This window comes from Gorilla gorilla, chromosome 2 (assembly GCF_029281585.2).
Source record: "Gorilla gorilla gorilla isolate KB3781 chromosome 2, NHGRI_mGorGor1-v2.1_pri, whole genome shotgun sequence".
Lineage (NCBI taxonomy): Eukaryota > Metazoa > Chordata > Mammalia > Primates > Hominidae > Gorilla > Gorilla gorilla.
This window is the reverse complement of record NC_086017.1, coordinates 169676559-169691983: the sequence shown is the minus strand read 5'-3', so window position 1 is coordinate 169691983 and position 15425 is coordinate 169676559. Positions and strand designations below refer to the sequence as shown.

The 15425-nt window shown below is 40.4% G+C and overlaps 1 long non-coding RNA gene across 5 annotated transcripts in view; it reads left to right on the top strand.

Annotated features, from left to right (window-relative positions):
• LOC101146601 (uncharacterized) overlaps positions 1–15425 on the top strand; it is a 76364-nt gene that overhangs the window by 9911 nt on the left and 51028 nt on the right. For 3 of the 5 annotated variants that reach the window (XR_010132988.1, XR_010132989.1, XR_008678222.2), the window contains one exon: positions 7271–7450. This is a non-coding gene — a long non-coding RNA (uncharacterized lncRNA). Of the gene's footprint in view, positions 1–7270; positions 7455–13898; positions 14046–15425 lie in introns of those variants that run through there. The other 2 variants (XR_008678224.2, XR_010132987.1) reach the window with 2 other exon arrangements.

The following is a 15425-nucleotide window of genomic DNA, read 5'->3' as shown; positions in this document are numbered from 1 at the left end:
GTGAGTGGACACCAGTTACCAACCATATCAGTGAAGGGTCATATTTTAAAATTCCAGGGCCATGAGACAGTTGTTTTATTTCTGCAGGATATTTAGATTACAGATTAATTTTTTCATTTGGACCACAAAAGGTTAGCACAGCTTTATCAGGTTCTGTGTATTATATTACCGTTTTAATTCTCTTTAGTCAGTCTTAAAATAGATTGACATCATTTTGGTCTCTGCTTTAAAGTGCCTGCCTTTCAATTTCTTATTTATGAAGACATCCCTCCCTGTATAGCTTTGCAAAATTAGACTCTAATAATGTATATAATAAAATATCAAAAGCCCATATTTCCATATAAAAACAATCTATTAAACTAAAGGTGACTGACTGCTTCCAAATCTTTTTCTCATAGTATTAGTCATTTGTTTACTTGTCACTTGTTTTGTCACCTATTGTAGAGTCATAGGTGTTAAACAAAAAACTTGGTAATATTTTTAGGAGAGTCTTTCTTTTACCTTATTTTCTCCCCTTCAAACCTTTAAATTTATATCGAATATGTACTCTAGATTCTCAGGAAAAAAAATGTTTAAGCATTTTATTAGTCTCTTAGGGCTGCCTTAAGAGAGTACCACAACCTGGTGGCTTAAAACAACACAAATTTATTCTTTCACAGTTCTGAAGGTTAAAAGTCTGAAATCAAGCTGTTGCAGGGCTATGCTTCCTCTGGAAGCTCCAGGGAGGAATCCTTCCTTGCCTCTTCCTAGCTTCTCGTGGTTGCTGATACTTGGCATGCCTTGTATCACTCCAATTTCTTCCTCAGTCATTACGTGGCCTTCTCCCCTGTGTGTCTCTGAGTCCAGTTCTCCTTCTCCTTATAAAGACACCAGTCACTGGATTTAGGACCCACTCTGATACACTATGACCTCATCTTAAGTTGATTATATCTGCAAAGACATTATTCCCAAATAAGGTCACATTCACATTTTTCTTGTGGATGTGCATTTTAAGGGAGGGTACTATTTAACCCAGTATGAGTATCTATTAATAACTTGTACAAAAATAATCAGAGTAGCTACAGAACAAAATTATCAGTGTTAATTGTTATGTAAGACTTGAAATACGACCCAACAATCCGCTGGCAAACTTGAAATCATATGACTTTATAAAATTTTACAGTATGCATTGTGGAGATTAACCTCATTCCTTCTAACTTCTTACCTATTTGCATTAGTCTGTTTTCACACTGCTATAAAGATCCTACCTGAGACTGGGTAATTTATAAAGGAAAGAGGCTTAATTGACTCACAGTTCTGCATGACTGGGGAGATCTCAGGAAACTTATAATCATGGTGGAAGGCAAAGGGGAAGCGAGGCATGTATTACATGGTGGCAGGCGAGAGAGAGAGAGGAGGGGAAAGCGCCAGAGACTTATCAAACAACCAGATCTTGAGAGAACTCACTCATTATCATGAGAACAGCATGGGGGAACCACCCTCATGATCCAATCATCAGTTCCACAGATCTTTAGGGCAGGGGCAAAATGCCACCACTTTCTTTGCTAAAGCATAGCAAGAATGACTTTTACTCCAGTTTCCAATAAGTTCCTCATGTCCATCTGAGACCACCTCAGCCTAGACTTCATTGTCCATATCACAATCAGCATTTTGGTCAAAGCCATTCAACAAGTCTCTAGGAAGCTCCAAACTTTCCCTCATCTTCCTGTCTTCTTCTGAGCCCTCTAAACTGCTCCAACCTCTGCCAGTTACCAGTTCCAAAGTTGTTTCCACATTCTTGGATATCTCATAAGAATGCCCCACTACCTCGGTACCAATGTTCTGTATTAGTCTGTTTTCACACTGCTATAAAGATACTACCTGAGGTCTCAGGAAACTTACAATCATGGTGGAAGGCCAAGGGGAAGCAGGGTATGTCTTACATGGTGGTGGGTGAGAGAGAGAGAGAAGGGGGAAACACCAGACACTTATCAAACAACCAGATCTTGTGAGAACTCACTCATGAGAACAGCATGGGGGAATCTCCCCCCACGATCCAATCACCTTCCATCAGGTCCCTCCCTCAACATGTGGGGATTACAACTCGGATTACAACTGGAGGTGAGATTTGGGTGGGGACACAGCCAAACCCTATCACTATTCTACTTTCATTCTTTCTTTTGTCCCATTTCCTCCATTGCCTTGCTGAAATTTCTGTTTTATCTGGTCATATTCTATGAATTTCGATAAAACACCTGGAGCTTTTCTGAAACAAAGATTGGTAGGAATAGATAAATAAAATAATTAAATAACCGCTGTTAATTTTATGGTAATGTTGAGATATTGGCCTCCTTTTGAGAGCAAATTTACTATGAGATGCTTGCTAACATGATAAAGTGCCAGTGTAGATCTCAAAGTGAAGGCTGTAATTGCCCAGACCTTTTCACATTAGGTATCTGCATGAGTTATAACTCTTCTGTGAAGATAAAAAGGCTTCTGCAAATTGCCCCAGTGCTGTAAGGACTGTCAGACAGGAGGGCATCTCAAATGAGATTAATGATGTTTGCCTTAATATAAGAAAATTTGGCATAACCAAGATTACAGATTCTGCAGAGACCTGCCAGCAGTCATTTATTTTGAATAAATATTATTTTTAATTAAAGTCCTAAGGTAGGTTATTCCTGAAATAATGAGATCTACAGTGATTTCCTTTGGGAATTAATGTTCTTTATTAATTTTCAGTCATTCTGATGATCACAGCTCATTCAATATTACTCATGGCAGTCAGCTTGGTAGGACACGCCAATTTCCAGCTAAAGGCATGAATAGCCCTGTATTTGTTTTTCATGGCACTCTCATTTTCTAATTATATTTGTCATTGAACCCAAACACTTTTATAGGTATGTCTATCCATAGCAATATATAGTGAGTATGATTCATAAAATAAGGAAATCACTCACAAAATAAAGCTTCATAAAATAAAGGGAACATAAAATCAGAAAATTATAGTATTGTTATTTTTTTTTTTTTTTTTTTTTTTTTGAGACGGAGTCTGGCTCTGTCGCCCAGGCTGGAGTGCAGTGGCGCGATCTCAGCTCACTGCAAGCTCCGCCTCCCGGGTTCACGCCATTCTCCTGCCTCAGCCTCCCAAGTAGCTGGGACTACAGGCGCCCGCCATTACGCCCGGCTAATTTTTTGTATTTTTAGTAGAGACGGGGTTTCACCATGTTAGCCAGGATGGTCTCGATCTCCTGACCTCGTGATCCGCCCGCCTCGGCCTCCCAAAGTGCTGGGATTACAGGCGTGAGCCACCGCGCCCGGCCAGTATTGTTATTTTTAACTATTTAAAAAATTGGTTCTGCTTCTTTGCTAGGCATTGTGCTAAGTGTTTTATGCACATCAACTCTAATCCACATGAGAACTCTGCATGACAGAAATTGCTATTCCTGTTTACTAGATCATGACATGGAAGTTCAGGAGGTAGCTTACCAAAATTTAGCTCTATACCTCATGTTCATAGCATCATGCTATGTAGCCTCTCTACTAAAGGTAGTGATCACTCAGCTTTAAGAAGCTTTAAGAAGCTGGGTGATCACTACCATTAGTAGAGAGGCTACATAGCATGTACATAGCATTTATATGAACATCAGTATTTATCAGTATGTGGTTCAACCAGATTTTCAGGGACTCAACAGAGTTGGTGTTTTTGTTACTGTTGTGTGTAACAAACTACCCCCACAACTTTGTGGTATAAAAGAGCCATTTTATTATGCTCACAGATTCTATGGGTTAGAAATCTAGCCAGGGAAATGAAGACGGCTTATCTCTAGAGCCTCAGCTGGGAAGACTCTATGGCTAGAGGGGTTTTCACTCACATGTCTGGTGGTTGATTCTGGTTATTGGTTAGAAACTCAGTTGGGACTGTTAGCTAGAACACTAAAATCCACACTGTCTATAGTACATGGGTTTTCTCAGAATGTAGCAGCGTCAGAGTAGTTGGTGATCTTACATGAAAGCTCAGGGCTACAGGAGTGAGCATCTATATTAGTCCATTTTCACACTGCTGGTAAAAACATACCCAAGACTGGGTAATTTATAATAAAAGAGATTTAATTGACTCACAGTTCTCTCCATGGCTGGGGAGGTCTCACAATCGTGACAGAAGGCAAGAAGGAACAACTCACAACTTACGTGGTAGCAGGGAAGACAGAGAGCGTGCGCAGGGAAACTCCCCTTTTTAAAACCATCAGATCTTGTGAGACTTATTCACTTTCACAAGAACAGCACAGGAAAGACCCGCCGTCATGATTCAATTACTCCCACTGGGTCCCTTCCATGACATATGGGAATTGTGGGAGCTACAACTGAAGATGAGATTTGGGTGGGGACACAGCCAAACCAAATCATTCTGCTCTGACCTTCCCAAATCTCATGTCCTTACATTTCAAACCCAATCATGCCTTCCCAACAGTCTCCCAAAGTCTTAACTCATTTCAGCATTAACTCAAAAGTCCACAGTCTAGCATTAACTCCAAAGTCCACAGTCCAAAGTCTTATCTGAGACAAGGGAAGTCCCTTCCACCTATGAGCCTGTAAAGTAAAAAACAAGTTAGTTACTTCCTAGATACAATGGGGGTACAGGCATTGGGTAAATACAGCCATTCCAAATGGGAGAAATTGGCCAAAACAAAGGGGCTAAAGGTCCCATGCACGTCCAAAATCTAGCAGGGCAGTCCAATCTTAAAGCTCCAAAATAATCTCCTTTTACTCCATGTCTTGCATCCAGGTTACACTGATGCCAGAGGTGGGTTTCCATGGCCTGGGGCAGCTTCACCCCTGTGGCTTTGCAGGATACAGCTCCCTCCTGTCTGCTTTCATGGGCTGAGTGTTTGCTTTTCCAGGTGCACAGTGCAAGCTGTCATTGGATCTACCATTCTGGGGAATGGAGGATGGTGGCCCTCTTCTCAAAGCTCCACTAGGCAGTGCCCCAGTGGGGACTCTGTGTGGGGGCTCACACCCCACATTTCCCTTCTGCATTGCCCTAGCAGCGGTTCTCCATGAGGGCCCCACTCCTGCAGCAAACTTTTGCCTGGGCATCCAGGCATTTCTATACATTTTCTGAAATCTAGGTGGAGGTTCCCAAACCTTAATTCTTGACTTCTGTGCACCCACAGGTCCAACACCACATGGAAGCTGCCAAGGCTTGGGGCTTGCACCCACTGAAGCCACAGGTCGAACTGTACCTTGGCCCGTTTTAGCTGCAAAGGTCTCTGACATGCCCTGGAGACATCTCACCCATTGTCTTGGTGATTAACATTTGGCTCCTTGTTACTTATGCAGATTTCTGCAGCTGGCTTGAATTTCCCCTCAGAAAACGGGGTTTTCTTTTCTGTCACATTATCAGGCTGCACATTTTCTGAATTTTTTTTGCTGTTCCCCTTTTAAAACTGAATGCTTTTAACAGCAACCAAATCACATCTTGAATGCTTTGCTGTTAGAAATTTCTTCTGCCAGATGCCCTAAATCATCTCCCTCAAGTTCAAAGTTCCACAAATCTCTAGGGCAGGGGCAAAATGCCGCCAGTCTCTTTGGTAAAACATAACAAGAGTCACCTTTACTTCAGTTCCTAACAAGTTCCTCATCTCCATCTGAGACCACCTCAGCCTGGATTTCATTGTCCATATCATTATCAGCATTTTGGTCAAAAGCATTCAACAAGTCTCAGGAAGTTCCAAACTTTCCCATATCTTCCTGTCTTCTGAGCCCTCCAAACTGTTCCAACCTCTGCCTGTTACCCAGTTCCAAAGTCACTTCCACATTTTTGGGTATCTTTACAGCACTGCCCCACTCTACTGGTACCAATTTACTATATGCATCTGTTTTCACACAGCCAAACCATGTCAGCATCCCAAGAAAATTAGGCACAAACCTTTACTGAACTAGCTTTGGAAATTATGCTGTGTCACTTCGGATGTATTCTGTTGGCTATGACCAAGTTACTAAGATTGACACAGAGTCATGTAAGGGACATAGATCTTCACCTCTCAATGGGAGAAGCATCATAAAGTTTGCAGACATGTTTTATAACACCATTACAGAGAGTATCAACTCTATTATATATTGTCACTTCTTGGTGCAGGGTTCTTATCTAGTTCCCTTTTTTTGGATCCACTTTCTGTTTAGCTGCTTCCTGATGACCTATTTGATTCCCAGGAAAATAAGAAGCAAGGAGAAGCTCCAGGCAAATACACCTCTATTACCGGCTGGAGCTTCTGCCACTAATTTCTAGCTGGTCTTCTGCCTTGATAAGTTGGCCAGAGAAGAATAGAAGCATCGGCAGACCCTTTTCAACCTTTTCTCCGGAGGACAGAGGGAGCCAGACTATGCCTTTTGTTTCCCATAGACCATTTCTCTTGGCTCTTCAGGACCAAGTGCAGGCTGAAAAAATTCATATTTATTGCTTCACTCATAGGAGTTCATGCACCTGGTATCCAATCCTTTGTAAATTAAAAGATTTGTTGATAGGAAGCGTCTGCTGGTGGAGACTGAAATCATGGATCAACGAATGGTTGGTAAATATAGAATTAGAGTAGAATTAGCCATTTCCATGTGCTTAGAATATAAGATGAATGAAAGGCTTTTTGTTTTTCTTTAAAGAAGGAAATGTTTAGTTGAGTAAAGACATAGAAACTAATTAAATTGGCAAGGAGGTGATTAGGCACCAGAATTAAATTGATGATTTGGTGTCTCCTTTCCCTTGAGCCCACTCCTTAAGAGATCATACCATTATGACATAAAGTCAAGCTGAAACATTCATGCCAGATCTCTCTAAAAGGGATACATTCAGTTTCAGAGAGGTACTCTTAACTGACTAGCATTGGCTTGGAATAGAGAGCTGAGGAGCAATGATAATTAGGAATTCTCAGGGACTGTATGTACTCATTCACTTCATGTTTGAAATGTTTCTACATAAAGCTATTGCTATTACAATACAACTTTGTGAAAAGAATGCCTGTCTACTAGCCTTAGGAGATGTAGGAAAGGAATTATGCCATCTAGCAGTATTCCATGAGTTAATGGAAATTTGAATTGGTAGATGTGCTATGTGGCCAGGTTCTTTTTCAGGATTTAAATATTTTCTAAAGCTTCATAATTATCAAGGTATTTTCTGCTATGGATGAACTGAAATACTACCTTTCCAAATATCTCTTGCAACAGGAGAGCAGTCAGTTGACTCAGTTGTAGCCGATGAGGTATAAATTTTAATATATATATACTCTTTTAATTTTAGAATCTCCTTAAAGGGAGGCAGTGCATTCTTCATGGCTAGAGCTTCAGCAGCTATCTAGAACCATATGGTGGAAGCCACTTACTGAGAACTGTGAAACAAGAGCCTGGGTCCCTGACATATGAAGCCACCATACCTACCTTAAAGTGTCTTTCACTTGAGGGAAAAATACATCTTTCTTAGGTAAGCCACTGTTCATTGTTTCTGTTGTGTTATCAAAATGAATCGATATACTTAATTAATCCTAAATGATACAATGCCTTTGAAGATAATCTTATCAGCTTTGGTCCCAGCAGGAAAAGATGACATACTCAAAATCTTAATGAAGTCATTATATACAGAGATGTGGGCAGGGTTAAAGGAACCAATTTGGGAGTAGTAGCTACAATAAACAATTTCAGCAACTAGGTCTGAAGAGGTATAAGGAGGGAGCTGTTGATTTAACATGGTGAGAGCTGTATCCTTGAGAGAGAGGCTAGCCTACAAAGGTCAGAAGAGCAGCCACACCGGCCCAGCACGGTGGCTCATGCCTATAATCCCAGCACTTTGGGAGGCTGAGGCAGGCGGATCATTTGAGGTCAGAAGATTGAGACCAGCCTGGCCAATATGGTGAAACCCCATCTCTACTAAAAATACAAATATTAGCTGGGCATGGTGGTGCACACCTGTAGTCCCAGCTACTCCGGGAGGCTGAAGCAGGAGAATCACTTGAACCCAGGAGGCAGAGGTCGCAGTGAGCTGAGATTGTGCCACTGCACTCCAGCCTGGGGGACAGAATGAGACTCTATCTCAAAGAAAAAAAAAAAAAAAGGGCAGCCACACTGAAACATGGCCTCCAGGGGTACAGATACCCAATTCTTTCTCCTTCCTTTTAATTTCCTGACAGTCCCTCCCGTTGGCCAAATGCAACCAGAAGCCAGAGGGCAAGGGAAACTGGGTGATGCAGTCTGTGAAAGTCAGCCTCTTGAGGCACTGCAGGGAAAGAGGAGTCCAGAATGATTGTGAAGGGATGATGGAGAGTACTAGCATACATGCAATTTATCCTAATTACAAATTGACTTTTTAGTTCTTTTTATTTTTATTTTTTTTTGGAGACGGAGTTTCACTCTTGTTGCCCAGGCTGGAGTGCAATGGCGTGATCTTGGCTCACTGCAACCTCCACCTCCTGGGTTGAAACGATCCTCCTGCCTCAGCCTCCCGAGTAGCTGGGATTAGAGGCTAATTTTTGTATTTTTAGTAGAGACAGGTTTTTGCCATGTTGACCAGGCTGGTCTCGAACTCCTGACCTCAGGTGGTCTGCCTGCCTCGGCCTCCCAAAGTGCTAGGATTACAGGCGTGAGCCACCACACCCAGCTGACTTTTTAGTTTTTAAGTGGCTTGAAGGAGACTGATATAATCTTAGTTTGCATGAAATCATATAATTTGGAAGTTTATTGCTGCTGTTCATTGATTGTTTACTAGTTTAGATGTGAAAGGTACATACCCTATGGCTCAGCAATTCCACTTTTAGGAATCTATGCAGCCACTAAAAAGAATGAGGCATATAGCTGTACTGCTTTGGAAAGTTATCCAATGTATATAACCAGGGAAAAAAGTTAACTGCAGACCAGTATGTCCTCAGTAACCATGGTCCTCAGTATGTTGTTATGGTCTGAAAAGCAAGCCCATGTGTAAATATCTCTGTACAGATGTATTTGTTTAGGCACAGGGCAAAGTTGAGATGAACTGTTCAGAATGGTCACCTGGTCAGGAGAAAAAAAAGCAGCAGCAGAATAGGAGGGGCAGACTTTCTTTACATTCCACAGTTTGTTGCCTATGGATGACTTTCCTTTCCTTTTATGTTTTTTAGCATTTTCCAATAAAAAAACCCAATCATAAAAATATGGAAGATCTCACTTAAGAAAAAGCTTAATTTAGGATATAATTTTCATTTTGTGTATCCTTTTATCAGGCTGTTTCCTCTATATGAGTTTAGCAAATCCGCAGATTTACTAAATCATATGTGGCCATTTAGTAGCTTGGATACTTACATTATATAATTAACAGAAAAAATATAAATATTGAGAAAATTTTTTAGTACTTAGCAGAAAGATAATTACTTTAGTAAAATGTTGGTCAATCATATTTAATTTACAAATTCCATATTAAAACTGGAATCCAATATTTAAATCCCAATTGAAGACATTTAAACATTAGATTAAAAAAAAATTCCCAAAGTAAAAATACATTTCAAATCTATGTTGCCTTTGTTAGTAAAAGAACAGAAATTTTTGCCACAGATCATGGTAATTCCAAAATAGTTTTTTCAAAAAATAAGAGAAGCAGCATATATTTTTATAATCCTTACTTTCAAAGATCTCCAAGTTCTGTGTAAATATCTTTCCAAGGAAGTAAGAAATTAATTGAACAATTCTCTGGATAATTACATTGCAGTTATTATAGTAAGGTAAAAATACTTAAAAATTGGAACTTCAAGTTAAAGACCTCCAAAAGAAACAGAGTCTCTGGCATTCTCTAGGCTATGGTGAACCATAACCTGTTATCAATCACTTGTCACCTTCTCATATTGTTAATTATAAATAAGATACATTAAAATTCTGAGCACGTTGCTGAAAATGGGTCACATGACCTTTGAAACACAAGTATGATTATGGAATAACAAGTATTAATGTGAAAATAAAAAGTTTTTTAAAGGTTCAAGTGTTTTTGATGGAGTAGCTATTACGTAATACAGGGCTTGAGCTACTACTTATGCTCTACGATAGGCATATACAAATTTTTGTTTTTTGGCCAGGCGTAGTGGCTCACGCCTGTAATCCCAGCACTTTGGGAGGCTGAGGCGGGCAGATCGCGAGGTAAGGAGATCGAGACCATCATGGCTAACATGGTGAAACCCCGTCTCTATTAAAAATACAAAAAAAAAAAAATTAGCCGGGCGTGGTGGCAGGCACCTGTAGTCCCAGCTACTCGGGAGGCTGAGGCAGGAGAATGGTGCCAGCCCAGGAGGTGGAGCTTGCAGTGAGCTGAGATCAGGCCACTGCACTCCAGCCTGGGCGACAGAGCGAGACTCCATCTCAAAAAAACAAACAAACAAACAAAAATTTGTTTTTTAAAAAAACATTTCAAGTATGAAATGAAATATCAGACATTATAATTTTGGATGATCTTCCATTTTCACCTCATGTAATTAGATTGCAGATGATTCAAGTTTACAGCATTTTGAGAAAAAGCATTTTTTTCAAGTTGCTAATAAATCAGGCATCTGCCTTATCTTCTCCAGATCAATTAGACTTACTATAGCAGAAAAAGGCGAAGAGAAAAGCTATAATATGGCTACATAAACAATCTAGTTATAGAATTTGTTTAAAAAATCTACCCAATCTTTAATATAGTCATTCAATCCATTGTGCTATTTTAAAAAAGATTTTTCAATTACTTATGATTTTCAATTCAAGTTTATAACACAATTTTCATAGAACATTTACAGAATCACAGACTGCAACTATGGATTTTACTCAAGACGTGGGATTTTAGCAGTTCATTTTCATTTATTTATTGTTTAGAGAGAGGGTCTTGCTCTGTCACCCAGGCTGGAGGGCAGTGGCATAATCACAGTTCACTGCAGCCTTGAATTCCTATGCTGAAACAATCCTCCTGCCTCAGCCTCCAAAGTAGGTGGTACTACAGCCATGCACCATTGCACCTTGTTCATTTTCTTTTTATTTTTTGGAGATGAGGTCTCGCTGAGAGGTGAAGCCAGCTGGACTTCTTGGGTCAAGTGGGGACTTGGAGAACTTTTCTGTGTCTAGCTAGAGGATTGTAAATGCACCAATCAGTGCTCTGTGTCTAGCTAAAAGATCATAAATGCACCAATCAGTGCTCTGTGTCTAGCTAAAAGATCATAAATGCACCAATCAGCACTCTGTAAAAACGCACCAATCAGTGCTCTGTGTCTAGCTAAAGGAGTGTAAATGCACCAATCAGCACTCTGTAAAATGGACCAACCAGCGCTCTGTAAAATGGACCAATCAGCAGGATGTGGGTGGGGCCAAATAAGGGAATAAAAGCTGGCCATCCGAGCCAGCAGCGGCAACCCTCTTGGGTCCCCTTGCATGCTGTGGAAGCTTTGTTCTTTTGCCCTTCACAATAAATCTTGCTGCTGCTCATTCTTTGGGTCCGCACTACCTTTAAGAGCTGTAACACTTGCTGTGAAGGTCTGTGGTTTCACTCCTGAAGTCAGCGAGACCATGAACCCACCGGAAGGAAGAAACTCTGGACACATCAGAACACCTGAAGGACAAACTCTGGACACATCATCTTTAAGAGCTGTAACACTCACCGCAAGGGTCCACGGCTTCGTTATTGAAGTCAGCGAGACCAAGAACCCACCAGAAGGAACAAATTCCGGACACATTGCTATGTTGCCCAGACTGGTCTGGAACTCATGGCCTCAAGCAAACCTCCTGCCTCAGCCTTTCAAAGTGCTGGGATTACAGGTGTGAGTTACCATGCTAGGCCTAGTTCATATATATATATATATAGAGAGAGAGAGAGAGAGAGAGACAGAGTCTTGCTCTGTTGCCCAGGCTGAAGTGGCATGATCTTGGCTCACTGCAACCTCCGCCTCTCAGGTTTAAGCAATTCTCCTGTCTCAGCCTCCCAAGTAGCTGGGATTACAGGCGCCTGCCACCATGCCCAGCTAATTTTTGTATTTTTAGTAGAGCCGGGGTTTCACCGTATTGGTCAGGCTGGTCTTGAACTCCTGACCTCAGGTGATCCGCCTGCCTTGCCTCCCAAAGTGTTGGGATTACAGGCGTGAGCTACCGTGCCCGGCACCTAGCTAATATTTCAAAAGATTATAAAGGGAGCCTGAACTATGCTACGTTTTTTACACTGTGAGATAACAAGCCTGAACAACAATACAAGATGCTAAGGAGAGAGGGTCAGTTCAGTTCATCACTCTTTCAGAACTGCACTGGGATCATTTTGCCATTCCTTCTCAAGACCTAAAAATAAAACGATTACATTGTTGATTTTAAAGTGTTGTCTTACTCTATTCGTAGTCTTTATTTCTTGAAAGCTGACCTATAGCTTTGGAAGGAGAGATGATAGGTGCCAGTTGGTGGACCCAGAATGATTACATCAATACATTTTGAAATATTCATACAAAGAAAGAGTCAGACTAGAAAATTCTGGGCAAGAGTAGGACTAATAAGATCCCTACTTAAATTCTAGTCCCACCGTTTAGTTCCTAATGCAACAGAGAAAGCACCACATACAGTGTACTTCCCTGACATCCGAAAGCCTCTTGTCAGCTCAGGGCCATTTGGAGATATAGATCAGAGAAACCAAAATAATTTGGTTATAACATTTATTTATTTTTGCACTGGCTCCAAATAGCTTGAGCAATGTAAATAAACAGACTGCTAAATTGATTTCTTATTTAAGATGGGCTAATTAATTCTTCATTAAAACATATTTATTGAGACCTTCTGTATGTCAGGCATTAGGCCAAATTCTGGAGAAACAATGATAGCCAAAATAACTTGGAAATATATCATGGCAGCATTTTCTTTTAGAAAAAACTCACCAAATAGAGTTGAATATATTAATCAATGTCCATCCCTATGATAAAAGGTTAAGATGATTACAGAATTTACAGTGTTCTTTCTTATATCTATTTGTATTTCTGCTGTGCTCTACTGACTCAAATGTTTTCTTATGAAGAGTACTTACTTTTCCATTATTCTATAAAGGAGTTCCAAAGAGTAAGGCTTACAGGAGGACATTAAAAAATTGTCCAAATAATCCAAGCATTGTATCAGTTGAGTAATGGCCAAGAGTTTATTTAAAATCTCTTGTAATACTCACAAGGAATTTTGGGGTAGGGAAAGGAGGAAAGGAAAGAGTAACATAGGTGCAAGCCTTTGATATAAACTCATCTAGAGTTTAGTGGCTGAAAATGTCCTATGTCTTATTTCATTTCTAGTTTTTTTTTACTACCTTATTTGCTTAAAGAGTTTCACTTGATGCACAAATCAAAGGAAAATCTGGGGAGGGACCTAACCACAGGCAAATGAATTGTGTCTTTTAGTTCCCAAATGATGCTTTCTATAACAGTACAGAGTAGAAAAACAGAGAGTAATGGAACACACAGTGGTCTACATGGTTGTGCAAACCCTTACTGGCAGATGCAGTTCTTTTTTAGTGGCATGGAAAGTCTCTTTTCAGCTCCATTGCAGAATCTGTCGTCTTGGCTGACAAATGGCAGTAGGCAAGATTGTTGACGCTTGTGGCCAAATGAAGACTTATCTTATTCAGCTTATTCTCCACAAAAAGAAAGAAATAGAGAGTCAGAGGGGTACTAGGAACCTGAAATTTTGCCTAGATTTTTGATAAGATTGACTGAGCAGGGCCACTTGGGTATTTCATGAGAGGTACTCTGTCCTAGGTTAAAACTGCAGTAGTTCCCAGCCTTCTAGAATAGCTATCAGGAAGATATAAGTGGGTGACTGAGAGTTCCTATGGCTCCAGCTTTCTTGTCCTTCAAGACTCAGTTTGATTGATTTCTTCCATGAAGACTTCCTTAATTTTCTAACTTACAGTAATTTCTCTCTTCTTTGCAACCAAGTCCTCTCCTCTGCCACTAAGTACTATATCTCTGACATCATTTACATGTCTGGGCTTCACAACTAAGCCTCTTGAGGGCAGGATCTCTACTGGATTCAGGTATGCATCCCCCAAGCACATCTTATTGTGCCCAGCATGAACTAGGTACTCAAAATGATATTCATGAATAAATGGGTAAATCTGACTGTGAAGAAAAACTGAGATTTCTCAAATAAGTAGATGGTAGGTCACTAATTGCAGAGTAAGTAAGGTTTCTTATGACCTTGGCAGGGAAGAAGAGCAGGGAAGGCTGAGGAAATCTCTGGAATGGCAACTATTGACCATGGCAGCTCAAGCACACACATAAACACATTCAAGTTGGAGTGTAGCAACTATTTGTTCCACATTTCACTAAGATGTCTATCATGTCAAATGTTCCCTTGGCATAAATAGCAGAAGTTTCTATGAAGGGCTTTCTTTTATGTCATTTTACTGAAAAATCAAAGTAGGCAGGTCTGCAATTAGTATCCTCATTTCACATGTCAGGATGCTGAAGCAAAGGAGGTGAATGATTCAAAGTATTCTGTGCTCATATCTTTAGCTCTTTGACGCCTCATAACTAGAGAGTGCCAGGAAAAATGCTCTTATTTCATTTTCCTTGAGAATATACTTACTTGTCAGAAATGAAAACTCAACCTGTATTATCAGTACCCATCATTTTGTAAGAAATCAATGTTTCATAAAACACTTAAGGTCTCATGTATGTCCAAATTATTATCATTAATCAAGTGACATGAAAGGAATTATTCTGTTTTATAGACTCACTATATAAGGATATTAAAGAAGGCTAGCTTGAATTAGGCAATATGTTTGATCATGTTCTATGCAGTCCTTTTCATTAAATTTGATTTGGCTTGTGTGGTAATATTATGGTCTTTGATAGGAATGCAGGTAAATGAAGTTAATAATATATAAAAATGAATCATGTTGAAAACTAGGGAGGAAGGAAGTAGTTACCGAATTCCTGTAGGGACCATAGTTTAGTTCATTAAAAAAATTTGATTTTCGGCCAGGCATGGTGGCTCATGCCTGTAATCCCAGCACTTTGGGAGGCCGAGGTGGGTGGATCATGAGGTCAAGAGATCAAGACCATCCTGGCTAACACGGTGAAACCCCGTCTCTACTAAAAATACAAAAAAAAAAAAAAATTAGCTGGGCATGGTGGCAGGCGCCTGTAGTCCCAGCTACTCAGGAGGCTGAGGCAGGAGAATGGCATGAACCTGGGAGGTGGAGCTTGCAGTGAGCCGAGATCGCACCACTGCACTCCAGCCTGGATGACAGAGTAAGACTCTGTCTCAAACCACCGCCCTCCCCCCCCAAAAAAACCCCAAAAAACAATTCTGTCACAGTTCAAGCTTCTGTATTTGGGGTACTTGCCACAGAGGAACACTGGTATTAAATATAATTGAAGTAGACCAGATTTTCACTGTTTTATAGATAAGGAAGATCAGGGATATTGAGAAAACTGCCTACCCCAGGTCCTCTGGAG